At 48.0% G+C, this 25139-nt stretch overlaps 1 protein-coding gene and 1 long non-coding RNA gene across 13 annotated transcripts in view; one reads left to right on the forward strand and one right to left on the reverse strand.

Moving 5' to 3' along the window:
- Nav1 (neuron navigator 1) overlaps positions 1 to 25139 on the forward strand; it is a 243256-nt gene that overhangs the window by 30705 nt on the left and 187412 nt on the right. The window lies entirely within an intron of this gene.
- Positions 11637 to 23574, reverse strand: LOC110341498. Of its 3 annotated transcripts, XR_005874351.1 has the most exons (7): positions 22297 to 23574; positions 21031 to 21074; positions 20136 to 20261; positions 17000 to 17301; positions 15426 to 15517; positions 14691 to 14877; positions 11637 to 12375 (listed from the first exon to the last, which is right to left on the reverse strand). It is a non-coding gene; the product is annotated as an uncharacterized LOC110341498 (long non-coding RNA). The 3 variants fall into 3 exon arrangements; XR_005874352.1 differs by lacking the exon at positions 17000 to 17301; XR_002383460.2 differs by having other exon boundaries at positions 15426 to 17301.

Below are 25139 nucleotides of genomic sequence, written 5' to 3' on the forward strand. Positions count from 1 at the left end.
ATCTGGGGTTGGCAGGTCTTGTATTGAACTCTGTTGCAGGAGATAGGGGTGGGGCAGGGTGGGGTTAGAGAGGATGTTGACTGGGGTGTCTGCCCTTGAACTGCCCCAGTCTGATGGAGGAAGTAATGGTAGAACATTGAAGAAGGAGAACCCAACTTAAACAATGACAGACAGATGCCTGATGTTAGACATGATCTTGAGTGCCTGGGGAGGCCCAGGGTGGTGATATCCAAATCTGAGGTGAGGCTGGGACTGTTTGTTTGAGAAAGTGTTTTTTTGAGTTCCCTACAAAGGAGAGAAGGGCAGAGACATTACAGGGAAGTGAAGGAGCCCTAGGCCAGAAAGCATCTATTTGCATCTTGGTCCTCTTTCCCAGACTTGGGGTGCTCCATCTTCTATCACCTCAGGATCCCTGGAATTCCCCTTGTGGATTCATCCATGGTGGGTTTTTTTATTTTAAAAGATTTATTTTTATGTGCGTGTGTGTGTGTGTGTGTGTGTGTGTGTGTATGCACATGTGTGCAGTGCCTGAGTAGGCCAGCAGAGGGCTGAGGTCCTCCTGAAGCTGTAGTGACAGGCTGTGGTGAGCTGCCTGAGCAGGATCTCTTCAGCCCATCATCCAGAAACTACTGAATAGGATCCTGTAGTATGGATGGATGTAGCATAATCTGTTCATCATTGAAGGACATAGGGATTGCCTCCAGTTTTGTACCATTAATAATAAAAAATAATAAATATTCATTTGCATGGAGGATTTCTAAATACAGCTCTTCATATCTCTGGGGATGCACAGTTGTTGGATCGTGTGTTTAGTTTTTTAAGGAAAGTGCTAAGTCATCTCCCAAAGCGATTAGGACTTTTCACATATCTACATGAGCTGCAGGAATGACCCCGTGTCTCTCTCCTCACCAGCTTCTGGCGCTGCCACTAACGAAAAATCTGGGCCATTCTGACATGTGTGAAGACATATCTCACTAAGGTTTTAATTTGCATTTCTCTAATGGCTAATGATTTTTAATTTCTTTTCATGTGTTTATTTAGCCATCTGTATGTTCTCTTTCATGAAACAAATCCTCGCTTGCTCGCTTCCTAATTAAACTGTTTGGTAATTGACTGATGAGTTTAGAGAGTGTTTTGTGGATTTTATATGCCAGCTCCTTCATGACTCTGTGGTTGGCAATTTTTTTTCCTACTCTGTAGCCTCCCCCGCTCCCCCAACACCCAACCCACCTCCCAGTTCCCCTTAACAAGACCCAATGCAGAACCAAGACTCTTAAGACTCTTCTTCTTCCTCTTCCTCTTCCTCTTCCTCTTCCTCTTCCTCTTCCTCTTCCTCTTCTTCTTCTTCTTCTTCTTCTTCTTCTTCTTCTTCTTCTTCTTCTTCTTCTTCTTGTTCCTTCTTAAATACAAGGTCTTCCTCTATGAAACCCAAACTGTCCTTGAACCCAACTTTCCAATCCTCCTGCCTTACCCTCTGGAGTACTTGGATTAGGTATGTGCCACCACACAGAGCCAAACTTATTTAATTCTGGTAAAATCTAATTCATTATTGTTTCTTTGTTAATATTATGGATTAAAAAAAACTGTTGAACTCTTCACCTAGGTCCAGACCTCAAAAATGTCTTCCTGTACCTTTCCCTAAAAGTGTATAGCTTCACATGTGATATAAACTCACTGTTCTGAGTTGTTATCATAGAGGGCTGAGTTCTTTTTCCCCTTAGCTCATAGATGTTCAATTGCTTCAGCACCACTTGATGGAAAAGCTCTTTGCTCCACTGAGTTACTTTGACAACTTTATAAAAAAAATCTGTTGGGCTGGAGAGTCACTCAGTGGTAGAGCTATTTGCCTAGGACAAAGCTTCTGGTCTGACCCTCAGCATTGCTTTAATAAATCAACTGAGTAAATAAAAGCCAGTTGGGCATATGTGTATGGGTCTATTTCTGGGTATTAGTTTTGTTCCTTCTTACTCAGGGAACTTCCTTTAGTCATTCTTGCTGGTTTATTTGCTAGTGACAAATTAGCTTAATTGCCCTTTATTTGAGAATTTCTTGATGTTCTTTTTACTCCCAAAGGCTATTTTACTGGCTATTGGACCCTAAGTTAATCATTCTTTTCTTCTATAACTTGTAAGACATGGTACGACTTCCTTCTGGCCTTCAAGGTCCTCAACAAGAAATCATGTTCCCTGGGAGTCAGAGGAGCTTAGTAGTTTTTAGAACTTTCAAGACTGGCAAAACAGACAAACACAAAAAACAAAACCCCCAATTTGACCCTCTCTCTCTCTCTCTCTCTCTCTCTCTCTCACACACACACACACACACACACACACACACACACACACACTGCACGCCTGTGTGCATAGGAATGCACCTTTGATGGTTCATGGGTAGAGTAAAGGTCAGTGGACAACTCTCTGAATTGATTCTCCTCTTCCACCATGTGGGTCGTGGGACTGTACTTGGGATGTCAAACCTGGTGACAAAGTGCCTCTACCTGTGGAGCCATCTCACTAGCTCCCTTTTTGGTTTTGATGTAGTCTATTTGCCATCCTCCTGCCTCAGTCTCATGAGGGCCGGTATCACACATCCAACTTTCAGGATTTTTTCTTCATCATTTAATGTCTGAATATTTCATTGTGACTTGTCTTATTGCATACCTATTTGTGTTTATCCTGTCAGTGTCTGTGTGTACCCTTGAATCTGCAGCTTTATGTTTCTTGCTAAGTTAACAGTCATTCCTTCTCAAAATCCTGCCTTTTCTCCTCTCTGAGACTCCAGTGGTGTGAAACCTATGTCTTTCACTATATTCTCACAGTCCCCTGAGGCTTTTCCAGTGTGTTTCCTCTCTGTTGTTCAGAACGTGTGATTTCCATGGGGCGGCCTCCCAGATCACTATTCTTTGCTCTATCTCCTCCGTTCTGCCCTTGATCTCATCTGTGGACTTCTGTTTTCCAGTCATTGCAGTTTTAGTTTAAACTATTTGGCTCTCCTTTGTAGAGTCCCTTCTCCTCTCCGTCATTGCTGCCCTGGGAGGGTGTTCCAACCCCTACTGGCCTCTTGTGATTGCACCTGGTATAGGGGAGGTAGGGCCACCTTCCTGCTGGGTGGGACTGGAAGTCTGGCTGCCTGTGATCTCCACCAAGGCTGAACAGCAGGTCTCAAACAAGCAAGAAGGCAGGGCAGTCGGGTTCTGTCATTCGACCCCAAGAGGGTTGCCAGTGACCGCATCACAGCTTGGTAGGAATGGATTCTAGCTCCCAACTTGGCATTTTCTGGCATGGTGAAGGTGGAGCTATGATTTTCCCCACAGGGTTTGAAGAGTAAACAATTTCTAGCAGTTTTCTTTCTAATGGAAATAACATCTTTCTGGTCTTTGGCTAGAGGGGGCGGACGCTTGTTGAGGGTTTTTGTCTGTTTGATTCTGCCCTTTGGTTTCTAAGCAACTGGTCACTTTTGTTACAAGTCTGGGGTGTATGAAGCAAACAAGGAAACAACCACTCCCTCCAAAACCCTCCGAACCAGAAATCTCACCACCGCGTTGTCCCTCTAGTCCCAAGGTCCCCGCTCCAGCTGCCTGCTGCCTTTCAGAGCCTTCCCATGGTTGCTTTACTTATAAAGCCCAGAGTTCTCAGTTTTACTTAGTGGAAGGAGTAAGGAGAAGGGCTTGTTTTAGTCACAGTTCTTCAGAGAATCAGAACCAGAAGGAGACATAAATAGACACGGATAAAAATGGATATACAAGAGGCATTTACTAGGAGAGTTGGCCAGAACAATTACAGAGGCTGAGAAGTCCCACAATAGGCTGTCTGCAAGATGGAGAGCTGGGACACTGGGAGTGTGGCTCAGGCCAAGTCTAAAGGCCTCAGAACTAGAGAAGGGGGAGGGTTATAATGGTCAGTCCAAGGTCAAAGGTCTTAGGACACCAGGAAGATATTGATGCAAGCCTCAGAACCCGAAGGCCATGGCACCTGGGGTCCTGATGGTAAGGGGTTAGATCAGTGGGGTGTTCCCCCAACTTTGTTGGGGGGGAAGAGAAGAGGGAAGGGGAGAGAGAATCCACATTCATTTTTTTTTCTCTGCTTTTTTCCTTACTTAGACCCTCAGGTGACTGAATGGTTCTCTCTGTTCTCTCTCTCTCTCTCTCTCTCTCTCTCTCTCTCTCTCTCTCTCTCTCTCAACCTGGTAAAGACAGTTCTTTTTTTTTAAGATTTTATTTATTTATTATGAATACAGCATCCTGCCTCCATGCATGTCTGCACACCAGAAGAGGGCACCAGATCTCATTATGGATGGTTGTGAGCCACCATGTGGTTGCTGGGAATTGAACTCAGGACCTCTGGAAGAGCAGTCAGTGCTCTTAACCTCTGAGCCATCTCTCCAGCCCCCAGACAGTTCTTTTTAACTGTTTATCCAAATGACATTTTCTTCTAAAGAAATACCTAGAAATAGTGTTTTACCAACTATTCCTAATGGAATCAAGTTAACCATCATATTGGCTCATCCTCCTCAAATGAGTCCTTAAACACTCATTCTAGAAGCACATAAAGACAAATTATTTATTATTATTATTATTTTGTTTGAGCTCTCTAGCTGATGGAAGGAGCATGGAAACACATAGACCAATGATGACTGTGTTCCATTAGTGAGTACTTCGTTGGAGAAGATGAGTTGCTATCAGGCTTAAAGCGGTGGAGTTGCCACCTACCTGGGGTGAATGGAGTGGGGTCAAGCATGGCTTCTTGGAGGAAGCAGATTATGTTAGTCAGATGAGCAGATTTCTGGATAGCTTGGATGACAAAGGGCATTCTGCCAGAGAACACAGCAGGTGGAAAGGCTTAGCGGCCTCAGACAGCTCTGACAGTTCACCGCTGGCTGTGTTGGATAGGACCTGGGAATGTGTACTTAGACTGGGACTCAGCCCTGTGAAATCATGGCGGCTCTGGTCAAGCAAGGTATCTTGGAGCTTGCTAGAGATGCTTTCTGAGGTAGAGAGGACAGGGCCATCCGTTCTCCCTGTGTCTTCAGGACGGGGCCTGTTAGCAGAAGTCTGTTGACTCAGAGTTGACACAGTCAGGCCATGGCAACCAGACAGCCTCCCTCTTAGGGAAAAAGCCAGGGTGTAGTGAGAAAGTGGGTGTGGGGCAAGTTGCAGGACCTCCAGAGAGACTGTGGAGTACAGGATCCGTTGGCCCAGCAAGGCTGATTGACTGGAGAATGGTCCCTAGGATTGGGACTTTAGGAGAGCATGAGTGATTTTTGCTCAGGAACGTGCTAAGTTTTGGTCTCAGGCTTTTTAACTGTAGAGTTACTAGCCTTGGCATCCTTCAACCAGCCAGTCTCTGCCTCTCTCTTTCTCAATTTTTTCCTCTGTGACCCTCCTGTCCCCAATCCCCAATTGTTGGGACTATGGGAGTGTGCCACCAAGCCCAAGCACCTAAGGTCTGAACTTGTAAGCCCAGTTTAGTCTTACACTCTTCTAGGTGCTGGTCTTTGTCCCCAACCTCTGGGGATGGTGAGCGGCATCCCTCAACATCCCCTGCCTCAGCCCTGAGGCCTGGCACGGTGGGTTTCAGCCTTCCTCCGGCAGTCCAGCTGTCTGGGTGAGGCTAAACATGGTGGCTCTGCACCCCTGGGGTCTCATCCCATTTGGTGGCTCTCAGCCTCCTCTCTGCCTGGCTGATTTCTTTGTGTGCCTTGGCCAGGCTCATGCTGCGCCAGGCCTGCCATGTGGGCATAATAGCCCCCATCTCTGTGCTTGTCAGAGAGGAGGCAGCAGGGGCAAGGCCCCATCCAGGGCTCATCAGCTCTGTGCCCCAGCTGTGTTAATTGCCCAAGCCCTCCAACAGGCCCACCCTGTTTCCCCTCTGCAATTAAAACAGAAAGCTCTCTGCTGCTCTTGCATTATCTGCAGACTCTGCTAGGAAGCTTTCCCTCAAGAGCAGCACCTGCAGAGGCCAACAGAGGTTAACATTAACTCCTTCCCTGCTGGAGTGAGGAGCCTGGGAGTCAAAGAAAATGGGTGAATGAACAGCTGGGGCTGGTAGGAGAGTTCTTGATAATTGAGGTCTTGACATGACCTTCAGCCAGTTGGTGACCTTGGGCAGACAGTTTACCTTTCCCAAGCCCTCCTTGTCTTCCCTTCCCTTCTGCCCATGAAAGCTAATGGAGATGAGAAAGATGTTGTTCAAGTTGCCAGCTCTTTGGAGTTACTGTAGTCATCCCTGGTCCTCTAATATCATGGCTAATAATATTTTCAGGAGTCACAGTCCTTGCCTCAAGATAGGGCATGAGTAGGTAACCTACCAGTCAGGGCTGTCAAGCCTGGGGAAGAGGGGCAGCCAGGACTTGAACTGCCCAAAGGACTTGAATCTGACAGGATTTAGCAACCCCACTTCACAGGGTGTCCTTTCGCTAGCGCTGTGCCTCTCTGTGCTCTAGATTCCTCATCCAAACCACTAGTGAGACCAACTTGATATTCCCCAAATTTTTTCCAGCTGAGAAATTTCATGTTACAATGTGAGAAGGAGAACAGCATTTACAAAACCTCTTTTCAGCTCCTTCGTAGGTACCGTTGCCTTCATTTAAGAGAGGAAAAAGTATGTTTCAGAGAGGTTAACCAAGTTGACTAAGGTCAGTTAGCCCTTGGAGGACTCACTCAGATCCGCGTCTGGGAGGCTGTAAAACTGTTGCTCTTTTTGACATTGGGTTTAAGAGAATTACGTTTCCTTACAAATAGAACTGCATAGAGAGACAAAAATCACCTAGGAAAAAAATGATGTTGAAATATTGACCCTTTCATTTCTTTGGAGTTTTAATAATGTGACTGGGAAAGAATGAATGAGAAATAATCTTATTTCCTTTGGTCTCTCTGTGTAACTCTGAAAGATTACCTAAGATATGCATGCAGACTCTTAAAGAAGTTTGTGTAACCTTTAGACATTGAACTCCTGTCACCATTGGTGTAAACAGACCTGGAGATGGATCCAGAACTAACTCAGCGGCTGGCTCAGCCTGGAATGGGCTTGTATACAGCAGACATGACTTGACACAAACCCTCCTGAGCCTCTTTCTAGAATCTTCTCTGAGTCCACAGTAGCTGCTGTGTGTGGGGCTAACAGGAAGGAACATTCCAGATGCCTCTCCAAGGGCCAGGTTCTGGACCTGCAGCCTTGTCCTCTAATCTGCTCCTGAGTCATCCAGACGAAGGGTCAGGAGAGTCTGAAGCAGACAGGGGTAGAGGGAGTCAGGGGAAATCTTGACAAGCTGGCAGGGAGCCCAGACCTTGGCAATCTACAAGACAGGAGAAGTGGCCTACATTCTTCAACCAAGGCTTCCAGAGCAAGCAAAGGGCTAAAATTCTTACTCAGCTTTGGCTCTATACCCCAAGCACAACTGGTAAGGTAAAGGCTTCCTGGCTAGGGCTCCCATGGGAATGTCCCCCTTGTCTCTCCAGCTTTGGGTAGACTCTTTATACCTCGACCCTGACATCAGGTCTTAGAGTCCCCTATTTATGATGTCTCATTTTCTCTGGAGGGCTTTTTATGGAGTCCTGAGAAATCCTCAGAGCAGACAGTTTCACAGTGTTCTGTGGCTTCCCACCAGGGATTCTGTGAGGAGGAGGAATAAGTTGGTGAGGGGAGATGGAGAGAGGTGATTGACAGCTAAGTTTTGGAAATGCAGCACAGTCCATCTGTCTTCTAGAATCCCGGCTCTGAGAGGTTTTTGTTGTTTTGGTTTTGGTGCCAGGTCCAGTACTTCGTGCATGGTAGGCACCATGCTCCATCCATAGCCCTCTGGGAAGTTCCTCATTCTCAAACTCCAAAGAAAATAGTAAACAAATTGAGGCTTGCCAAGATTTAAAAATTTGTGTTTCCAAGACACACACACACACACACACACACACACACACACACACACACACAGGTTGCCAGACCTAGTGACATATGGCTGTAGATACCAGCACTTGGGAGGCAGAGGTAGGAGGATTAATGGAAATTCAAGTTAGGCATGCTTGAGCTACAGAGTGAGTAAGAGTCTGTCTCCAGCTCCCTGACCCCCACCCCTGCCAAAACACACACACACACACACACACACACACACACACACACACACACACACACACACAGCGAAGTCTGACACAGAAACATAAACATGCCAAATGAATCAATCTCAAGAGGACTGAGATGGTGGGAGTCTTCCCTAAAGAGCGAAAACAAGCATTCTGATGTAGGCGTGGTAGCCCTCTGAAAGATAAGGGGCTTCAGCAGGATGCTGCTCGTCAGCATGGTCCATGGCAAAGATGCAGCTCCCAGGATCAACAGGGAGGTCTGGGTTCGCCAGACTCAACCATTTCAAAATGGTGTCTGTTTCTTTCTTCTCACCACTTGACTGTTTTGCAGTTCATGTATCTACCCACAAAACCTTATTAATCTTATAAAAACGATGAATAAAATAAATGCTGAAAATTTGTGTCTCCTGAAGCTAGCCCTTCGTGCTTGCTGGCATTCTCAGGAGTTTCCTGCCTTTGGCATTCTCATAGTCAACATCACTGATTGACGGGGTTAATGTAGTCATACTCACACAGAGGAAGAAAGTATTACAGGAATGAATTAGAATTGTTGCAACAACGTGTTGTAAATTTAACAATATTTTTTCAGTCTTTGTGTATAAAACATCATTGAAGTGGTGGTCTTAAATTTTACCATTGAACTGTGTGTGTTCACATTGAATAATTATTTCTGCAAATTTATTTTCTTGTTAAACTACTGCTTCAGTTTAATACCTTGTGTGCTTGAAGAATCGTTTGTGTATAAATTAAATTGTCATGCCTCAAAAAGAAAAAAAAAGATAGTTTCCAGGGGCTTGGGGTAAGAGAAATGAAGAGCTGGGTTTTTTGTTTGTTTTATGTGTATGAGTATTTTGGCTGCATGTGTATCTGTGCCTGGTCCCCAGGAAGGCAGGAGAAGCTGTCAGATTCCCCTGGGACTAGAGTTGCAAATGTTTATGATCTGCCATGTGTGTGCTGGGAATAACCCCAGTCCTCTGAAAGACCAGACTCTGCAGCCCCAAAGAGTTGTCTTTGAATGTATGCAGTTCGTTTTGCAAGTTGAAAGAGCTCTGAGGACAGATGGTAATAATGGCTGAACAGAGTATGAATGCATGTGATGCTGTTTATGTTAGTTTGCTTAAGCTGCCATAACAAGGTGCCAAAAAAAAAAACAACCTAGGAATTTATTTTCTCATGGTTCTGGAGTCTGGGTGTCCAAGAACAAGATGCCAGGATGAGGTCTTTCTTCCTGGCTTGCATTAAAAACGAGTGAGGGCTTGGGATGTTGCTAGCTGTTAAAGCACTCACTTGGTGTCCATGAGGGCCTGGACATCTCTACTACCCCCAAAAGAATTGAAAAAATATGATGAGCAAAATATTTGAATAGGCACTTCTCAAAAGAAGACACACAGATGGCAGAGAAGCCTCGAGAAGATGTTAAATGCAGTAGTCATTGAGGGAATGTAAATAAAACATGACAGAAACACTTGTCACCCATGGTGATGGCTATTATCAAAAAGGTAGATAATAAGCACTGTTGGCAGGGACCTGGAGACATGGCTCAGTGGCTAAAAGTGTGTCTTGCTCTTACAGGGGATGGGAGTTCGGTTCCTTGCACCCACGTTGGGAGACTCCAGCTCCAGGGAGTCCGGGGAGATCTGAAGCCTTTGACCTCTGAGGGCATACACTCACATGCACAGACACACATATAAGTACACAAAATTAAAAATAAATATTTTTTCAAAGAACAGTTGGGAAAAATTAACTGCTGATAGGACTACAAAGCAAAGTAGTTTTGGGAAATATTTTGTCCCATTTTAAAACTAAAATACTGTTTGACTTGACTTGGCATTAAAATGTTGTTTATTTACGTGTATGTATATTTGCATATGTGAATGTATGCCGTGTGTGTCAATCCATGAAGACAAAAGGACAGCATAAGATCCACCGAAGCTGGGGTTATAGGTGGTTGTGAGCTACCTAATGTGGGTGCTGGGAACTGGACTTGGCTTCCTTGTAAGAGCAGCAAGCACTCTTAACTGCTAAGTCATCTCTCCAGCCTCCGACTCAGCATTTTATTTCTGCTACATACCCAAGAAAATTGAAGGGCCACATCTATACAAAAACTTCACAGGCGTTTATAGCACCGATTTTCATAATAATTCAGAATGTTGAAATTATCTAGTGACTGATAAATGGATAAAGTATAGTAATGTCCACATGTTATGGCCCGAATCTGGTATGTCCCCCCAAAGTCTCATGCTTTAGGTGTCTGCCCCTACCGTGGGGCGCTATTTTGAAGGCTGTTGGCCATATAGAAAGTAAGGGCTAGCAGGTGAAGTGGGTTATTAACGGTGGGCTCTAAGCATCCCTGGTGCAGTTTCCTATCTCTGCTTCCTGTCCATGCCATGAGAGGACCCTCTCCCATCCTGTCACCATGCACCCCGCCATGCCTTCCCCAGCATGATAGAGTGAGATCTACAAAACTGTGAACCAAAAGAAACCCTTTCTCCCCTTAGGTCACTTCTGCCCTACACTGTGGCCACAATGACGATAAAGGGAACGAGTGTACAATACAATGGCACTCTCTTCATTCATAAAAATAAACATAACACCAACACTCGCTACAAGGGTGAACCTTGGAAACATTATTCACATGGCATAAACCAGACACAAAAGGCTATGTGCTATGTGAGTCTGCTTATTTTCAGAGCGGACAGATCCATTGAGACAGAAAATAAATGAGTGTTTCCCCGGGGAAAGAGAGAATGACTCCTGCTAGGCATGGGCTTCTCTTGGGGTGTGTGGATGTTTTGGAATTAGGCAGCAGTGTTGACTACGCAATTTTGGGAACCCACTAGAAACCAGCAAATTGTGTATTTAAGAGGATAAAGAGTATTTATTACATTCAGGTTTATCTCAGTTAAAGAGAAGAGAGAGAGAGAGAGAGAGAGAGAGAGAGAGAGAGAGAGAGAGAGAGAGAGAGAGAGAGAGAGAGAGAGAGAGATTTAATCCCAGCATTTCTTTAGTTTGTTTGAATGCGGATCTTTGTAGTTCAGGGAATGATAGTAGTGGTCATTTATTTTCCATTTTATCCAAAGGGAAAGGAAAAGAAAACTTGACATCTGTGCCTCAGTTTCTCATTGAAAAACTGAGGATAGCGGTACCTATACTTTGTAGGGTGTGGTGTTAAATCAGGTTTTGTAGTATAGTGCTGAAAACAACGCCTACCTAGCAACAGGTGATTCAAAATGGTTATTGCTGCTATCTGAGCAAGATTAAGGAGCGGACCCCAAATGCAGGCCCTATGGCCTGATCTCCCAAGCACACTGAAGAGAAGACAGTGTTCTTTCACTTCACGGGGTCAGAAAGTGAGGTGGAGGAGCTGTGGTTAGGAAGCACCAGGCACCATGCTGCTCACAGGGACAGTATGGCAGGAAAAGTATCCAGGGTCTCCGGATGGCTGGCATCCACCCCTCTCTCCATCCCACTCTCGCCTACAAGGCAGCTCCTGACTTCCTCTCTATTTTATTTTTTAAAATTTTGGCAGCTTTCTTGAGGTATAATGAAATTCAAAGTGCCTTTGAACTAAAGTATACAGTTGTTTAATTTTAATCATGATATAGAACATTTCCATCTTCCAGAAGGTTCCAACCAGCCAGTCTCCCTCTTCCTGGTCCCTGGTCCGCCATCTTGTTTTTTGTTTGTTTGCTTTGTTTTTCCCCACAGGTGTTAATGACTCTGTGAAAGGCTCAGCCTTTGCACAGCTGAGGAAGGGCTGAAGGAAGGAGGGAGTGTTATTCAGTTGGGTGAAGCTTATGCCTAGTCGACACTAAGGATCAGAAAATCTGGTCACAGGTCCTTGAGCTGGACCAGCCACACCCTTACAGCTGAGCCAGCTGGGTCCCCCTTTCCCAGCACCAGCAGAGTAAGGTGGAGTTGGGTTGGGTAGTGCAGAACTAGGAGGGCCTGACGTAGCTTTGAGTCAATGTCTGGATCACCAGTGACCACAGGGCTTGACTTCCTCATATCCCCTCCTCCCTAGTTCTCCCTCTGTCCTTCTTTGACTTTATTTTCCTGGCTCTGTGGAACCATCTCACCAGCTACCTGTCTTTTCCCCTGAAGCCTCTCTGCCTTCCATCTGCCATCAGTTTCATGACCACCTTTTTCCTCGAAGAATTCCTGGCCCTGACACCAATCCTGACTGGATGAATAACTGGTCCAACTGTCCTTTTCCTGTTTACGAGTGTGTAAGAGTCAAAAACCTCTAAGGTTTCTCTCCAGCTCTTCATTCTGATTTGTTTCTTCTTCCTAGACAATGTGGGCACCTGGAATAGAAAGACAGAGGAGGAAGGTTGTAGTGGCTGTCATACCTTAGCCTTAAGAGAAGGGTGATCCACTAAGAGCCTCTTAATCCAGGATTCAGAAGGAAATGGGCTATAAGCACAAAGTACCTGTATCAGGACCACCTGAGCTCATTTGCAGTGAATTGGCCTCCTGGGGGTTCCTGGAGACCTGGTGTAAAGGAAGAGGGACTAGGAAGCTATAGGGAGCTAGGCTGGCTTGGAGAGAAAATAAGCATATACAAATGTATGCAGATATATGCAAATCTCTGCAGCTTTGCAGTCAGCCTAGGGGCTCTCTGGGTAGGAGCCTTGGCCCCACCCTAAGTTCAACATCTCTTTTTGGCCCATTAATCCCTTCTTCCTGCTTCTCCCTCCCTGGAGCAGCTGCCTCTTCACAGTGGCATCTTCCCTGGACCCCACAAGGGGTCTGGGAAGATAAGGACGCTGAGTCACCAGGCTGGGAAGGGAAGGGGAGAGACTTAGTTTCAAGCTGAGAATGACAACTTGGGAAAGTGGCGGGAGAGCTACCTCACTTCCTGGTTGCAAGTCTCTATTTAGCCCCAGATGTCAAAATCAGCACCTCTCAGATGGGCTTGACTGCTCAGCATCCAGAACAATCCACAGCAGGGCTTCGTGGGGTCTCGGGCGAGCCAAGCCGTGGGAAGAGGGTTGTGAAGGGCCCCCCCCTACCTCTCATCTCTGCTCCTGTTGTCCTGTCACAAAGCAGGCGGCACTAGATCTCCTGTGGCATGGGCCCTCATGCTCTAATGAACTTCTTATTCCCCTTCTCACGACCTTTTCTAGAAGACACATTCTCTTGTTTATCGGCACACAGCAGATGTGAGCCTCAACTTAGTTTGAGGGAAAAGTCGGTGGACCCACTGGCAAGGGGTGGGGTGAAAGAGACCTGAACTACTGTCTGGATAGCTCTTGGCTTTATTGTGCCTCCTGGTAGAGAAACAGACCCAGAGTGTGTGAGTAACTTCCCTGGGGTCCCACAGCCAACACCAGCATGTCACCTGCTTCTCCTATGAGACGGGAGGGGAGCGGTTAGTACATAAGTGAATGAAGAACCTAGGAGGCTGCAGTTGGGCTTGTGCTCAAAGGCAGATCCTAAAGTGAAGGTATCTTGTGAAGGAAGGGACAGAGCAGCAAGACAGGGTAACAAGGGGGGAAGATAGGAAGGGACAACTGGACGAGGATCCAGACCTTGTCTCCCCAGTTCAGACTCCACCGTCAGACCAGGAGCCACCCAGGGACGATTGGAATACATTTAGTGACCATCTTCTGTCACTTAGAAGCTGCCATTCTTAGTTTACATTCCTAGCTACATCTTCTCATTCCCTCTTTCTGATTCCTAGGAACCTCTGGGGGTGTTGTCCTTATCATCAAAGATGTCTCAAGCCTGGCCATAAATGTCCCCAGACCTTGCAAATTTGCATCAGGGTCTGAATGGGGGCTGTAACCAGGACAGGGCGAAGGGAGAAGCAGTATATGGTCACAGCTTCCTGTCCTTTGACTTTATGAAGCCTGTCATGATAAATGCCTTCCCCAGCCTGACTCCAGGCGTAGACCCATGCATCCATCAGTTTCACAGCCCCTCAGTGAGAAAGGGACACTCTAGTCCTCAGACTTCAATCCACTCCGGCCTGAGACTTCCTCTCCCCTGGGGGAGACTAATGCAGGGCCATAAATTAAGACATCTGCTCTCTAAGTCCCAGGAACCTGGGGCTCTGTAATATCTCCCTTGTTTTCTTTGGCCCTATTTAACTTTCTTCCAATTAGTTAGGCCCTGGGGCAGCAGCGAGCCGGCAGATGAGTCAGAGGCACCAAATCCAGAACCCAGAGTTTATCCAAATGTCGGCAGCCTTTCCCTGCTGGTTCCACTCTTCCCTGCCACAATTCTCTGGTCTCCTGCATCCTGGACCTGTACCAAATTCAAGGTCAGTAACTCTACTGATACGACAGGGAGGGAGCTGTTGAGCATGTGTTTGAGGACAAATTTTGTCCCCACCCCAGCCAAGATTGAGGCTTCCCCAGAGTCTTAAGGCAGGCCCCCTCTCAACCCCGAGCTACACCCCCTTCCGGAAGCTGTCCCTGTTGCCTCTGCTCCAGCTGCAGCTGCAGAGATGATAGACTGGGGGCCACGGAGGCCCAGCAGGATGGTGATGAATTAAGAGCAGCTGTTGAGAGCCTGATTTCAGGTCCTGGGGGGCCAGGGTAGTGGGACCCCACCAGTGCAGGGACCCCACCAGTTTAGGTGGGAGGAGGAGAGAGGCCTTTTGGGCGCTACTTACTGAGAACAACAGCTGACCAGCTGAGAGTCAAGCAGTCGGATGGTGACGAGGAACTGCTGTTTCCCCACCACAGGTGTGGCTCAAAGGGCCATGTCGGGTCCTGGCTGTGCTCAGCCCCACACCACAGCGTGCCTCATGCTAGCTTCTGCTGACCTTGTCCACATCAAAGGTTTCCGTCCATGGCAGGCTGGGGGTAGAGGAGAGGAGGAGGTGGCTGTTGGAGTGAAATGCCTGAGAAAGCTCCCTCTCTGCTTGGGGTCTGCAGGAAGCTGCAGGAAGGGTACCTCCGAGCCACCCATAAGGAGGGCCCTGCTGAGGGGAAATTTTAGGGCACCCTGAGACCAGTAAGGCACAAAGCTGCCTAACTAGGATGCATGACTCTAATAGAAAGGAAGTGGGGGGGGGGGGAGCAGATCAGGAGACAGGGGAGGGGGCGTTATCTCCTGAGTGCACATCAAAAGTAGATCTTCTGACAAGAAAGCAGTGGGGAAACACGGAAGTGAAGGTCGGTAGGGAGGGCAGCCACCGCCCCCACCACCACCACCACTCCCCTCCCCCCCCCCACCCTCCCAGGCTAATCTTGTGAAGGAAGGGGCAGAACAGCACAGCAAGACAGGGTAACAAGGGAGGAGATTAGAAGGCAGCACCGGCCTCCACCAGGGACGGGAGGAGTGGGAGCTGTCCAGCTTAGGAACCTGCTGAAACGAGGAAGGACCCGTGGCCTGAAGTGCTTACAAGAGCCTTGTCTCTCCTGGTTGTGTTCCCAGCCTGCTGCCTCCTCTGTGTTTCAGGAAGGTGTGTTTGAGGACCAGCCCAGATCGTCGGTTCTGGAAAAGGAAACACTTGTAGAGAATACCCGAGTCTTCTCCATGGAGAAGGGGAGGAAAAGTTAAGTGCTCAAAACAGCCCTAGCCAAAGACAAGGTACATTGCACTTGCACCAAGCAGAGCTAGCACATTCCCAAGGCAGGGCAGGACTGTTTGTGCCTCTAATGCTAATGGGATAAAACAGCAGGTGAGTGGCCACCGGGGTGCTATTGGACTCTCGGTGTGTCTACGAGTACTGGTGTGTCCAAGCACGCCTGCCGGTGTGATCTGGCCCTCCGGTACTCACATGAGGAGAGGCCCTAGTCTCAGCAGTGACAACCAAAACAGTCTCGGGCCCAGCTTGGGTGTCTGCCTCTGCCTCAGAACTTGCTCATTTAAGCTCCTTTCTATCAGGTGTTGATGTGAGCTCTCGTGCTGCGCTAGGCACAAGGACACATGAGAGTCAGGAAGACACTTTATCTAAATGTCCACATAGCAGGTAGAACCAAACAGTTTCACTTCCCTCCCCCAAGTCAGTGAGCCTTTCCCATTTGGCAGAATCATTCTCAAAAATGCTGTCCTCAGTGACCTTCCCTTCTCTGGTTCAACTGCCACTTTTTCCCTGAAGCCCCCTTGCTGCCTCCGATGCTGTCTTAGGGTTTTTATTGCTGGGGAGAGACACCATGACTACAGCAACTCTTATAAGGAAAACATTTAATTGGGGTGAATTGCTCACAGTTCAGAGGTTCAGTCATTATCATCACGGTGGGGAGCATGGCGACATGCAGGCTGACATGGTGCCTGAGCTGAGAGTTCTTATGTCTTGTACACAACAGGAAGTAAACTGAGGTACTGCGCAGCATCCTGAACACAGGAAACCCCAAATCCCGCACCCCCCCAGTGACACACTCACCCACTCCAACAAAGCCACACCTCTGAATAGTGCCATTCCCTATGGGATTATGGGGGTCAATCATATTCAAACTACCACAGATTCGAAGACATCACCTCTACCCACAGATTCCTTCTTTGATTAATCTAGGAACTTGGGAGGGACAGGCCAGAGCAGCTGTGCACAGTGAAACGCTGGAGTTGGGGGTTATGGTCAGGAGCAGAGGCTGGCCCTCCATCATCCCACTGTATGAAACCTGGAGAAGGAAGAGGAAATCCCATCCCACGGCTTTGGGGTGGTCTGAAAGCTGTGTTCTTGTGCTGTTTCTGCTATCGCCTGTGCATCTCCTACAACCAGGAGATCCTTTGCCTCCTGCTTCACTCCTTCCCAGCATGCCCCTCTTCCAGTATGCTAATCAACTAACTGTGGTTACCTCACTTCATGACTCGCTCCCCAGAAGCTGTGCTAAACACTTGTGCTAGAGATGCCATGGGAAGCTAGGAAGTCTCTGCTGCCTACTGCTTGGGCTTAAGTATTGGCCAATCAAATCTGTTTTTGTTTATGATGATTAAGACAAGTGCCTTGACCGGATTTGGCATCCTCTTTCTTACCTGTCGAATGGAAACATTAACATTTACTACATCATGGTGTTTTCTGAAGATGAAGTCAGCTGACACATATGGAAGGCTAGGAGCAGCGGCTGGCACTTGGTGAATATCCCATCCATGTAGCTCTTGGCGCTTCATTTTTCTTGTGGGTCTCATCTCTCAGCGGGAATGGACGGCCTCAGAGCACCTTCATGTATGCATTTCTATCAACCTCAAAGTTTCCTGATGGCTGGTATTATTTCCTGCTCTGGAGTAATCCAACTCTGGTACTGAAGTCAGCCCATGTTAGCCAGGGTTTGGACACACTGAGGGAGCATGAACAACCACATTCTTTTACTGCCCAAAGCCGTGTGGAAGAGACAGAGGCCATTCATGAGTTAGACTGTCAAGGACTGACACTGTCATTCTCTGGCAGGTTTCCCTTTTCTTGTCATTCTCAAATTACTTCATGTAGTTACATCTGTTCACCATGCTGGCTGACCATCTACCAGACCTCAGGACTGTGGAAGGTAATGGTGGACAGAATGTCCCCACTGTACTTCCAGTCTAGTGAGAGGAGATGGAACAGATAGGAAGGGCTTTAACAAGGGACGCATAGTAGGGACCCTGGTTTAACCTCAGGGCTTAGGGAAGTGACCCTGTAATCAGAGGCCAGGAACTAGGAGGGGAGCCAGCATGGGCAGGTTAGAAGTGTTCTGGGTTTTCTGCAGCCTCACCTTGCTTCCTAAACCCTACACTCTCAAAAGGATCTTGGGATTCACACACACACACACACACACACACACACACACACACACACACACACACACCTCCATCTTCCACACATCTCCCACTTCCAACCTTACCATCTTTCTGGGGGCTCTGTGCTGACTGGCATTGAGGCTTTCTGAGCAGGGCTCACTGCAAACCACAAGTGATCGTATAACCTCTTAACGTACCCCAGAGGATTCTGTCTAGTGCCTGAAGACGGGATCTACAGACACCTCCTTGCAGGCTGCAGCCCCTGACCTGCTGGGCTGAGTGCCAAGCCAGGATAACCTGAAAACACTACAAGCATATAATGGGCCAGATTTCCTCCCTCCTACTCCTCAGGAAGCCCCGCTTTTGCACTCCACCCTACTTCCTGTTTAGCAGGGACGATGTCCAGGTCAACTTCCTAAACATCTGTTCCTCACGTTCTTCATTCAGACTGGTGACATGTAGCTCAGTGAGATGACATGAGCCCAACCCTCCTCTAAGCTGAGCCATCTCCTGCCTACCTTCATTCTGGGGCCTCCAGAGAACAAGTTAGGGGAGATCAACCCTCCTGCCTCTGCAAGGGACAGAGGAGGAAAGCCCAGCTGCAGGGACCTAGCATCGAGAAGCTATCCAACACATACTGACTGTCCAGTGTGAGCCAGGCGCAGGACCAGGCAGCAGACTAACTGTTCCTTAAGAAAATAGGCAGTATTGGAGAGTAGGCCAGGACCTATCTGGAGTGAGAAACATTGCTGTGTGCATGGCATGGAGAGCTCAGGGCCTTTCAGCTCCTCACAGAATGTCAGGGAGGCCTTCCCAGACAGGACACCCTCGTGGAACCTGGAGGGTAAAACTAGCCAAAGGCCGGGTGGTGGCACACGCCTTGATTCCCAGCCCTCGGGAGGCTGAGGCAGGAGGATCTCTGTGAGTTTGGAGGCCAGCCTGGTCTACAGAGCGAGTCCCAGGATGGGCTTCACAGTTACACAGAGAAACCCTGTCTCCGATAAACAAAACAACAAACAAGCAAACAAACACAAAAAAGCTAGCTAAAGACAGTCCGGAAACATTGTCTTGTGTGGGCAAGTGATAAGAGTCGGTAAAGCTTGAAGATAGGGAAAAGTAAGGGTGTGGGATCTAAGGGGCCCCAAGAAGCTTGATTATACTGGCGAGTCATGATCTCATTTGATAATCTGGACTCAGTGCAGAAATCATGAGTGGATCAGCTAGTGGGGGGGGGTGCAGCAAGACAGGCTTGAGTGGAGGTAACGAAACCAAAAAGAAAGAATTGAGAAAACCTGCCAAGACCTCAAGATTGCCTGTAGATATGTGGTTTAGAATCCAGAAACTGAGTTCCAGGCAGCCCTGTGACCTTGGACCATCTCTCATATTCTTTAGTTTTCAAGTTTATCGATATCAAATACCTTCTCATGGGAAATAAGGCAGATACTGGGCTGCCACTGTGTGTTCTGCAAGACTAAAACTCAGCAGCCTGGTAGGATCCTAGCTGCCAGCAGTCAAAAGTCTTCAGTTCAGGGATGGGGATGGGGAGAGGAGGCTGCTCTGTGGCTAGTCCTGGAGTTGGATGAGTCCTACCAATGTCATGGCATCCTTTCCCCTGCCTTGGATGGGTGGCTATCATTGGGGAGGTATTAGAATTAGGAGGGATTTGCCCTCCACTCAGAAACCATTTCCAGCCCTGTTTGGTGGTTCATGCCTGTAACCCCAGGGGATCCCAAGTTAAAGGCCAGACTGGACTATATATTGGGAGCTTGTTTCAAGAAACAGAAGACAACAGAAACATTCCTGGGGATTTTCCTGGCGCCAGGAATTGGATTGGTCTCACTTAACACATAAGGAGGAGGCTAAATATCTCTGTGATGGGTGCCACTGACTTTCCCAGTCTCCTAGGCTCAGCTGGTCAGGAAACAGAAATCATATCACAGGGCTCCCTGGGAAGATAGGTCATGTGATTCAGGTTTCCCAGCTCCTGCCCTTGTCATTCCCTTGTCTAGTCCCAATCTTTATGGTTGGAAGGGGACTTCAGGACCCTAACTTAGCGAAGATGGAAAACAAAGGTTTTATATCTGCAGAGCCCATTAGCCAGCTTCCCCTTGATTCTCAGTCTGGGGTACGCCCCCCAGTCCATTAACCTCTCACCGGCCAGCCCTCCCACCATCCCCCTCCTCCGGGTACCATTCCGTTCTCTGTGACCCTCATAAACTACAGAGCACAAAACTAATGCGTTAAGAGTTTCATGAGGTCCTGACCCCCAGTACATGGGCGTGGAGCTTTGCGAAGCCCCTGTGCCATGGAGGCTGACAGCCGGCTCTCAGACACGGGACTCCCTCACCCCACACCCACCCATGCTGGTGTCCTAGAAGCTTCCTTCCTTGAATCTCACCTCTCTGGAAAGATAAGCCTTTGCCAGGAGTCCGCCTTTTTTATGAAGGGAGCTGCGGGCAGGCTTCTTGAGCACACTCAGACTCCTGTTAGCACCGTCCTCATCCTTGCTATAAAAGAGGCCACACTGGGGGTGGGGGTGGAGGTGGGGGGGGAGGGAGAGTGTGTCATAAGCAAGGAAAGATACTCAGTGGCTAAGCACTGGGAGCATCATTAGGGATAGTCTAAGGAGGGAAGAAACAGCACTTTATTTGGAAACAATTCTGCTGAGATGCAGTGTCTCAACTTCTCCTTCCAGCTGTGTGTTATGAGGTGCTTGCTGTGTGCTCAAAATAGGGAGCGAGTTTTAAAGTTACAGGCCAAGTTCTGGGCTTGGATGCAAAGGAGCAGCTCGGGCTGGATGATCTGCCCTTAGGGGAAGGGTCCTGAGCAGCGGCTCTCCTGTGCTCCTGCCCTTAGGGGAAGGGTCCTGAGCAGCGGCTCTCCTGTGCTCCTGCCCTTAGGGGAAGGGTCCTGAGCAGTGGCTCTCCTGTGCTCCTGCCCTTAGGGGAAGGGTCCTGAGCAGCGGCTCTCCTGTGCTCCTGCCCTTAGGGGAAGGGTCCTGAGCAGTGGCTCTCCTGTGCTCCTGCCCTTAGGGGAAGGGTCCTGAGCAGTGGCTCTCCTGTGCTCCTGCCCTTAGGGGAAGGGTCCTGAGCAGTGGCTCTCCTGTGCTCCTGCCCTTAGGGGAAGGGTCCTGAGCAGTGGCTCTCCTGTGCTCCTGTCATTCATTAGGGCTCAAAGCCTTTGCACTTGGAATGACCCCTGAACAGACAGGCACCCAGGCTGGGCCAGAGGAAGGTTTCCACAGAGACAGTCTCCACGTGGAGACAGCCAGTGATTCTCCTTGCAGGCCTCACCTCTGAGACGTACGTTCTGCTTCTTCCTGCCGTCAGTTCCAAACCTAGAGTGGAAAAATAAAACAAATGTTTTCTGTCTTTACCCTGAAGCATGGTGGGGCAGGCTCCGTTTTACTTTATTTTTGCAATTAAAATTAAATTTTGCATGTGGGTACATATGCATCATGCTGTGCTTGTGGAGGTCAGATGACAGCTCGCAGGAGTCTGTTCTTTCCTTCCACTATGTGAATTCTGGGAATCCAATTCAAATTGGTGACAAGTGCCTTTACCCGTTTTAGTTGAATTTTTCTTTGGGTTTCCAGCTCACAAATAAGAGAAACTTATTATTAATTATAAAGGCTTGACCTTAGCTTAAGCTTGTTCCTAACTAGTTCTTATAAGTTAAATTAGCCCATATTCTTTAAATCTACATTCTTTCATGAGACTTGTTACCTCATCTCCATACTGCCCACCCTGCTTCCTCCCAGGCAACTCCGACTTTCTTCTTCCCAGAATCCTCTCTGACCGGAAGTCCCGCCTATTCTCTCCTGCCTAGCTACTGACTGTTCAGCTCTATATCACACCAGCCACGGCAACACATCTTCACACAGTAGAAACAAATATCCCACAACAACCCACTGAGCTATCTCACTGGTTCAGGACCCAGTTTTCAAGAGGATTTGTGAATTTAGAAGGTAAAACAAGCCAAATAAAGTGGGGGTGCCTGGAAGGAGATTAGGGCATTGAAAGAAAAACTGGTGAACTCCAAAGAAAGCTCCAGTGTAGTTAATAGTAATATGCCAATGTTAGTCGCCTGGTTTTGACAAGGCACCATGGTTGCATGAGGCTTGAACTTTAAGGGAAAGTGGGTGGAGGGTAGACAGGAGTGCTGTAACTTTTCATTATGAAAATAAATAAGAGCACGTGCTGGAGAGGAGTCAGAGAAAAGGGAACACTTATACATGGCCGGGGAGACTATTAAATCGGAACAATCAAAACAGAAATCAGTATTGTTGTTCCTCAAAACAAAGCAGCAACAACCAAAACGGCCACGTGATCCAGCTAGACCACCCCAAGTCAACACACCAGAGATGCTGCACAGCAGTGTTTACGGTAGCATTACTCTCAGCAGCTAAGTCGTGGAACCCATCCAGGGGTCCCTCGACAGAGGAATGGTTAGAAAAAGGTGTGGGGGGAAGGGGTTGGAGAGATGGCTCAGTGGTTAGGAGCACTGGCTGCTCTTCCAGAGGACCCAGGTTCAATTCCCAGCACCCACACGGCACTCACCACCATCTGTAATTCCTCTTCCAGGAGACTTGATGCCCTCATGCAGACAAAATGCCAATGAACATGAAATAAAAATAAGTAAATCATTAAAAACAAGAAAAAAGGTGGTTTATATTCACAATGGAATTTTATTCAGCCCTAAATCACTAATTGTATCATTTTTCAGAAAAATGGATGCGATTAGAGATTGTCCCATTAAGCAAATCAAACCGGACTTAAAAAAGGCCAATATCACACTTGTGGGTCTAAGTCTGTGTATAGATCTGTGGGTTCATGTACACATATGTGACATGGAAATGGGAGCAACACTGTTTGGGAGAAGCAACAGGAAGGGGAAGAAAAGGAATGTGTGGGAGGACTTGGCCAGAGTATATTATATATTGTGAGTTTGAGGCCAGCCTGGTCTACAGAGCAAGATCCAGGACAGCCAGAGCTACACACAGAGAATCCCTGTCTTAGAAAATCAAGACAAAACAGAAAAGCAAAAACAACAACAAAAATTTACAAAGAAAAGGTGGAGGGAGGGGAGAAAATGGCAAAGTCAGGCAACTCAAGAGTCACACATGCTTAGGTGGAGGACCCCTCATCTAGGAGTAAAGCAAAGACCTCTCCTGAGCTGCAGTGCTTAAGACCAAGTTCACCCCAGACAGCCACCCTCCAGCACTCGGCAGATTTCCGACCTGACCTGATGTCTGGCTCCTGGGACTCTGCAAAGGCTGGCCCTTAACCCTGCCTTTCTCTTTTCCTTCCCAAGCTCTCAGCCTCTGGTCAGAGATGACAGATTAAAGCACTAGCAAACTCTAACGTGGAGAATCTGATGTGTGCCCCAGTCTTTGCACATTGAGACCGCGCCCTAGCACAATGATACTGAGCGATGAGGTCATGAGGGCAGAGCCCTCTTTTTACAAAAGGAGCCTCGGAGAGACCCTCAAATTTCCCATATGTGAGGACACACCAACGGGGTCCTCTGAACCAGGAAGTGAGTTTTCTAATGCCTGGACCTTGAGCTTCCAGCCTTCAGAATATGAAAGATCTGTACATGCCATTTACAAACTACACAGCCTATAGAATTTTGTTACAATAGTCAGAATGGTTGGCTGAAGAGCCGATATTTAGGACAAGTGAACCTGATGTATGGGACTGGCGAGATGGCCTAGCCAGTAAAAAGAACATGCCATGCAAGCCTGACTGCCGGAGTCAACCCTTAGAACCCACAGTTCTGGTCTCCACACATGCACCATGGCATGGACGTTCACATACGAGCACACACACACTCCTATACACACATATCCACACATACATACATATATCCAATACACACATGCACACACACATGCATGTGCACAGATATACATGCACACATATATGCACACTAAAATAAATATAAAAAGCTTAAATGTGAAGGCAGTTAAAACAGATGAGCCCTCAGCAGGCATTCCCACACTCAGTGACCCCTTGGGGTCCTAGCTCTGCCCAGCTCAAGTTACCTACTCCCTCCTCTCTGGTGCCTTCAAGACAGGTTTCTCGGGCGGTTGTGGCGCATGCCTTTAATCCCAGCATTCAGAAGGCAGAGGCAGGCGGAGCTCTGTGAGTTCGAGGCCAGGCTGGACCGACAGCCTCCAAAACAATACAGAGAAACCCTGTAACCCTGTCTCGTAAATACCAAAAAAAAAAAAAAAAGACAGGTTTCTCGTGAATACTTCCCTCACCCATTCCTTCACTTGCCCACCCAAGTGAATGGCTATGGAAAAACCCACCATCTGTGTGTCCAAGATGAGTACCAAACCAGGTGGTTCCGAGGCACATTCACCATACATCCACCATCAAGGCTGCCTTCCACAGTCGCCCTACGTCTCTCTCGTGGATGCAATTTCCTCTATGTCTCTTCCTAGGACAGGAGAGAGATAACCAGGTACCAGTCGCCTAGAGTAATGCCATGAGTGTTCCTAAGACTGACAAGGCCCTTCTCTAAGTTACATTCTGTCTTGTTTACCATGAAATAGGTCCTGGTCCTTTAGCCTTGCTGTGGAGCCAGGCCTGGAGAGAGCTGCTGGAGGCTGGGGGCTCTGCACTGGGCTCGGAACCCATAGCCTATCAGCCTCTGCTCACATTCATCTTGGCCTCCCTGGCCCCACCAGTCTCCACCAGCCCACTCCTGGCAAGCTGGGCTCTGGCCAAGCAGAAATGGCAGCGGCGCCCCTCTGGTGTCTTGTCGGCATTGTTGGGAACTTTGGCTTTGAAACCACAAAGGTGTTTCAAGTACCCAGGGAGAGAGCTCAGGAAGCCGTGGAGACAGTGAGACAGCTGAATTAAACAGCATCTGTCTGTGTGAGTCACTGCTCGCCTGCCTGCCACCACAGTCCTTGCATGAACCTTGAGCTAGTGAGACACTTCAACCCACCAAGTTTCTCCCGCACGCAGAACCAGATCGCTTAGCTGAAAGTTATTGCTGCCAGAAAGGATTTCCTGAACTCTATGGGCCCCCAGGTACTAGAGTTTCCTGAGAGGGTACCCAGTAGCTGGCCACAGTTGGCCCCACCCAAAATAACTCAGGACAAGTCCACCCTTCTTAAAGAGCTTCCCTGAGATTTGAGGTCCTCCTCTCATGACTGGCCTCATGTAGTTCCAACATGGCACGGTGTATTCAGAAGTCACCACAGCTGCCTTCTCTCGCTGCCTTGTTTTGCCTCTGGTGACAGTCTCCGTTGGTTGGACAAATTAGTTTGCTTGAAAACTACAATGGAGGCTCTGTCTTTGCCAACCATGTGCCTGGCTTCTACCTCTCATGGTTTTCTCCATGGTCACAGAGAATTCAGGAAGGTTGAAAAAGTCCCCATGTGGAG

Source organism: Mesocricetus auratus, unplaced genomic scaffold, assembly GCF_017639785.1.
Source record: "Mesocricetus auratus isolate SY011 unplaced genomic scaffold, BCM_Maur_2.0 Super-Scaffold_100676, whole genome shotgun sequence".
Lineage (NCBI taxonomy): Eukaryota > Metazoa > Chordata > Mammalia > Rodentia > Cricetidae > Mesocricetus > Mesocricetus auratus.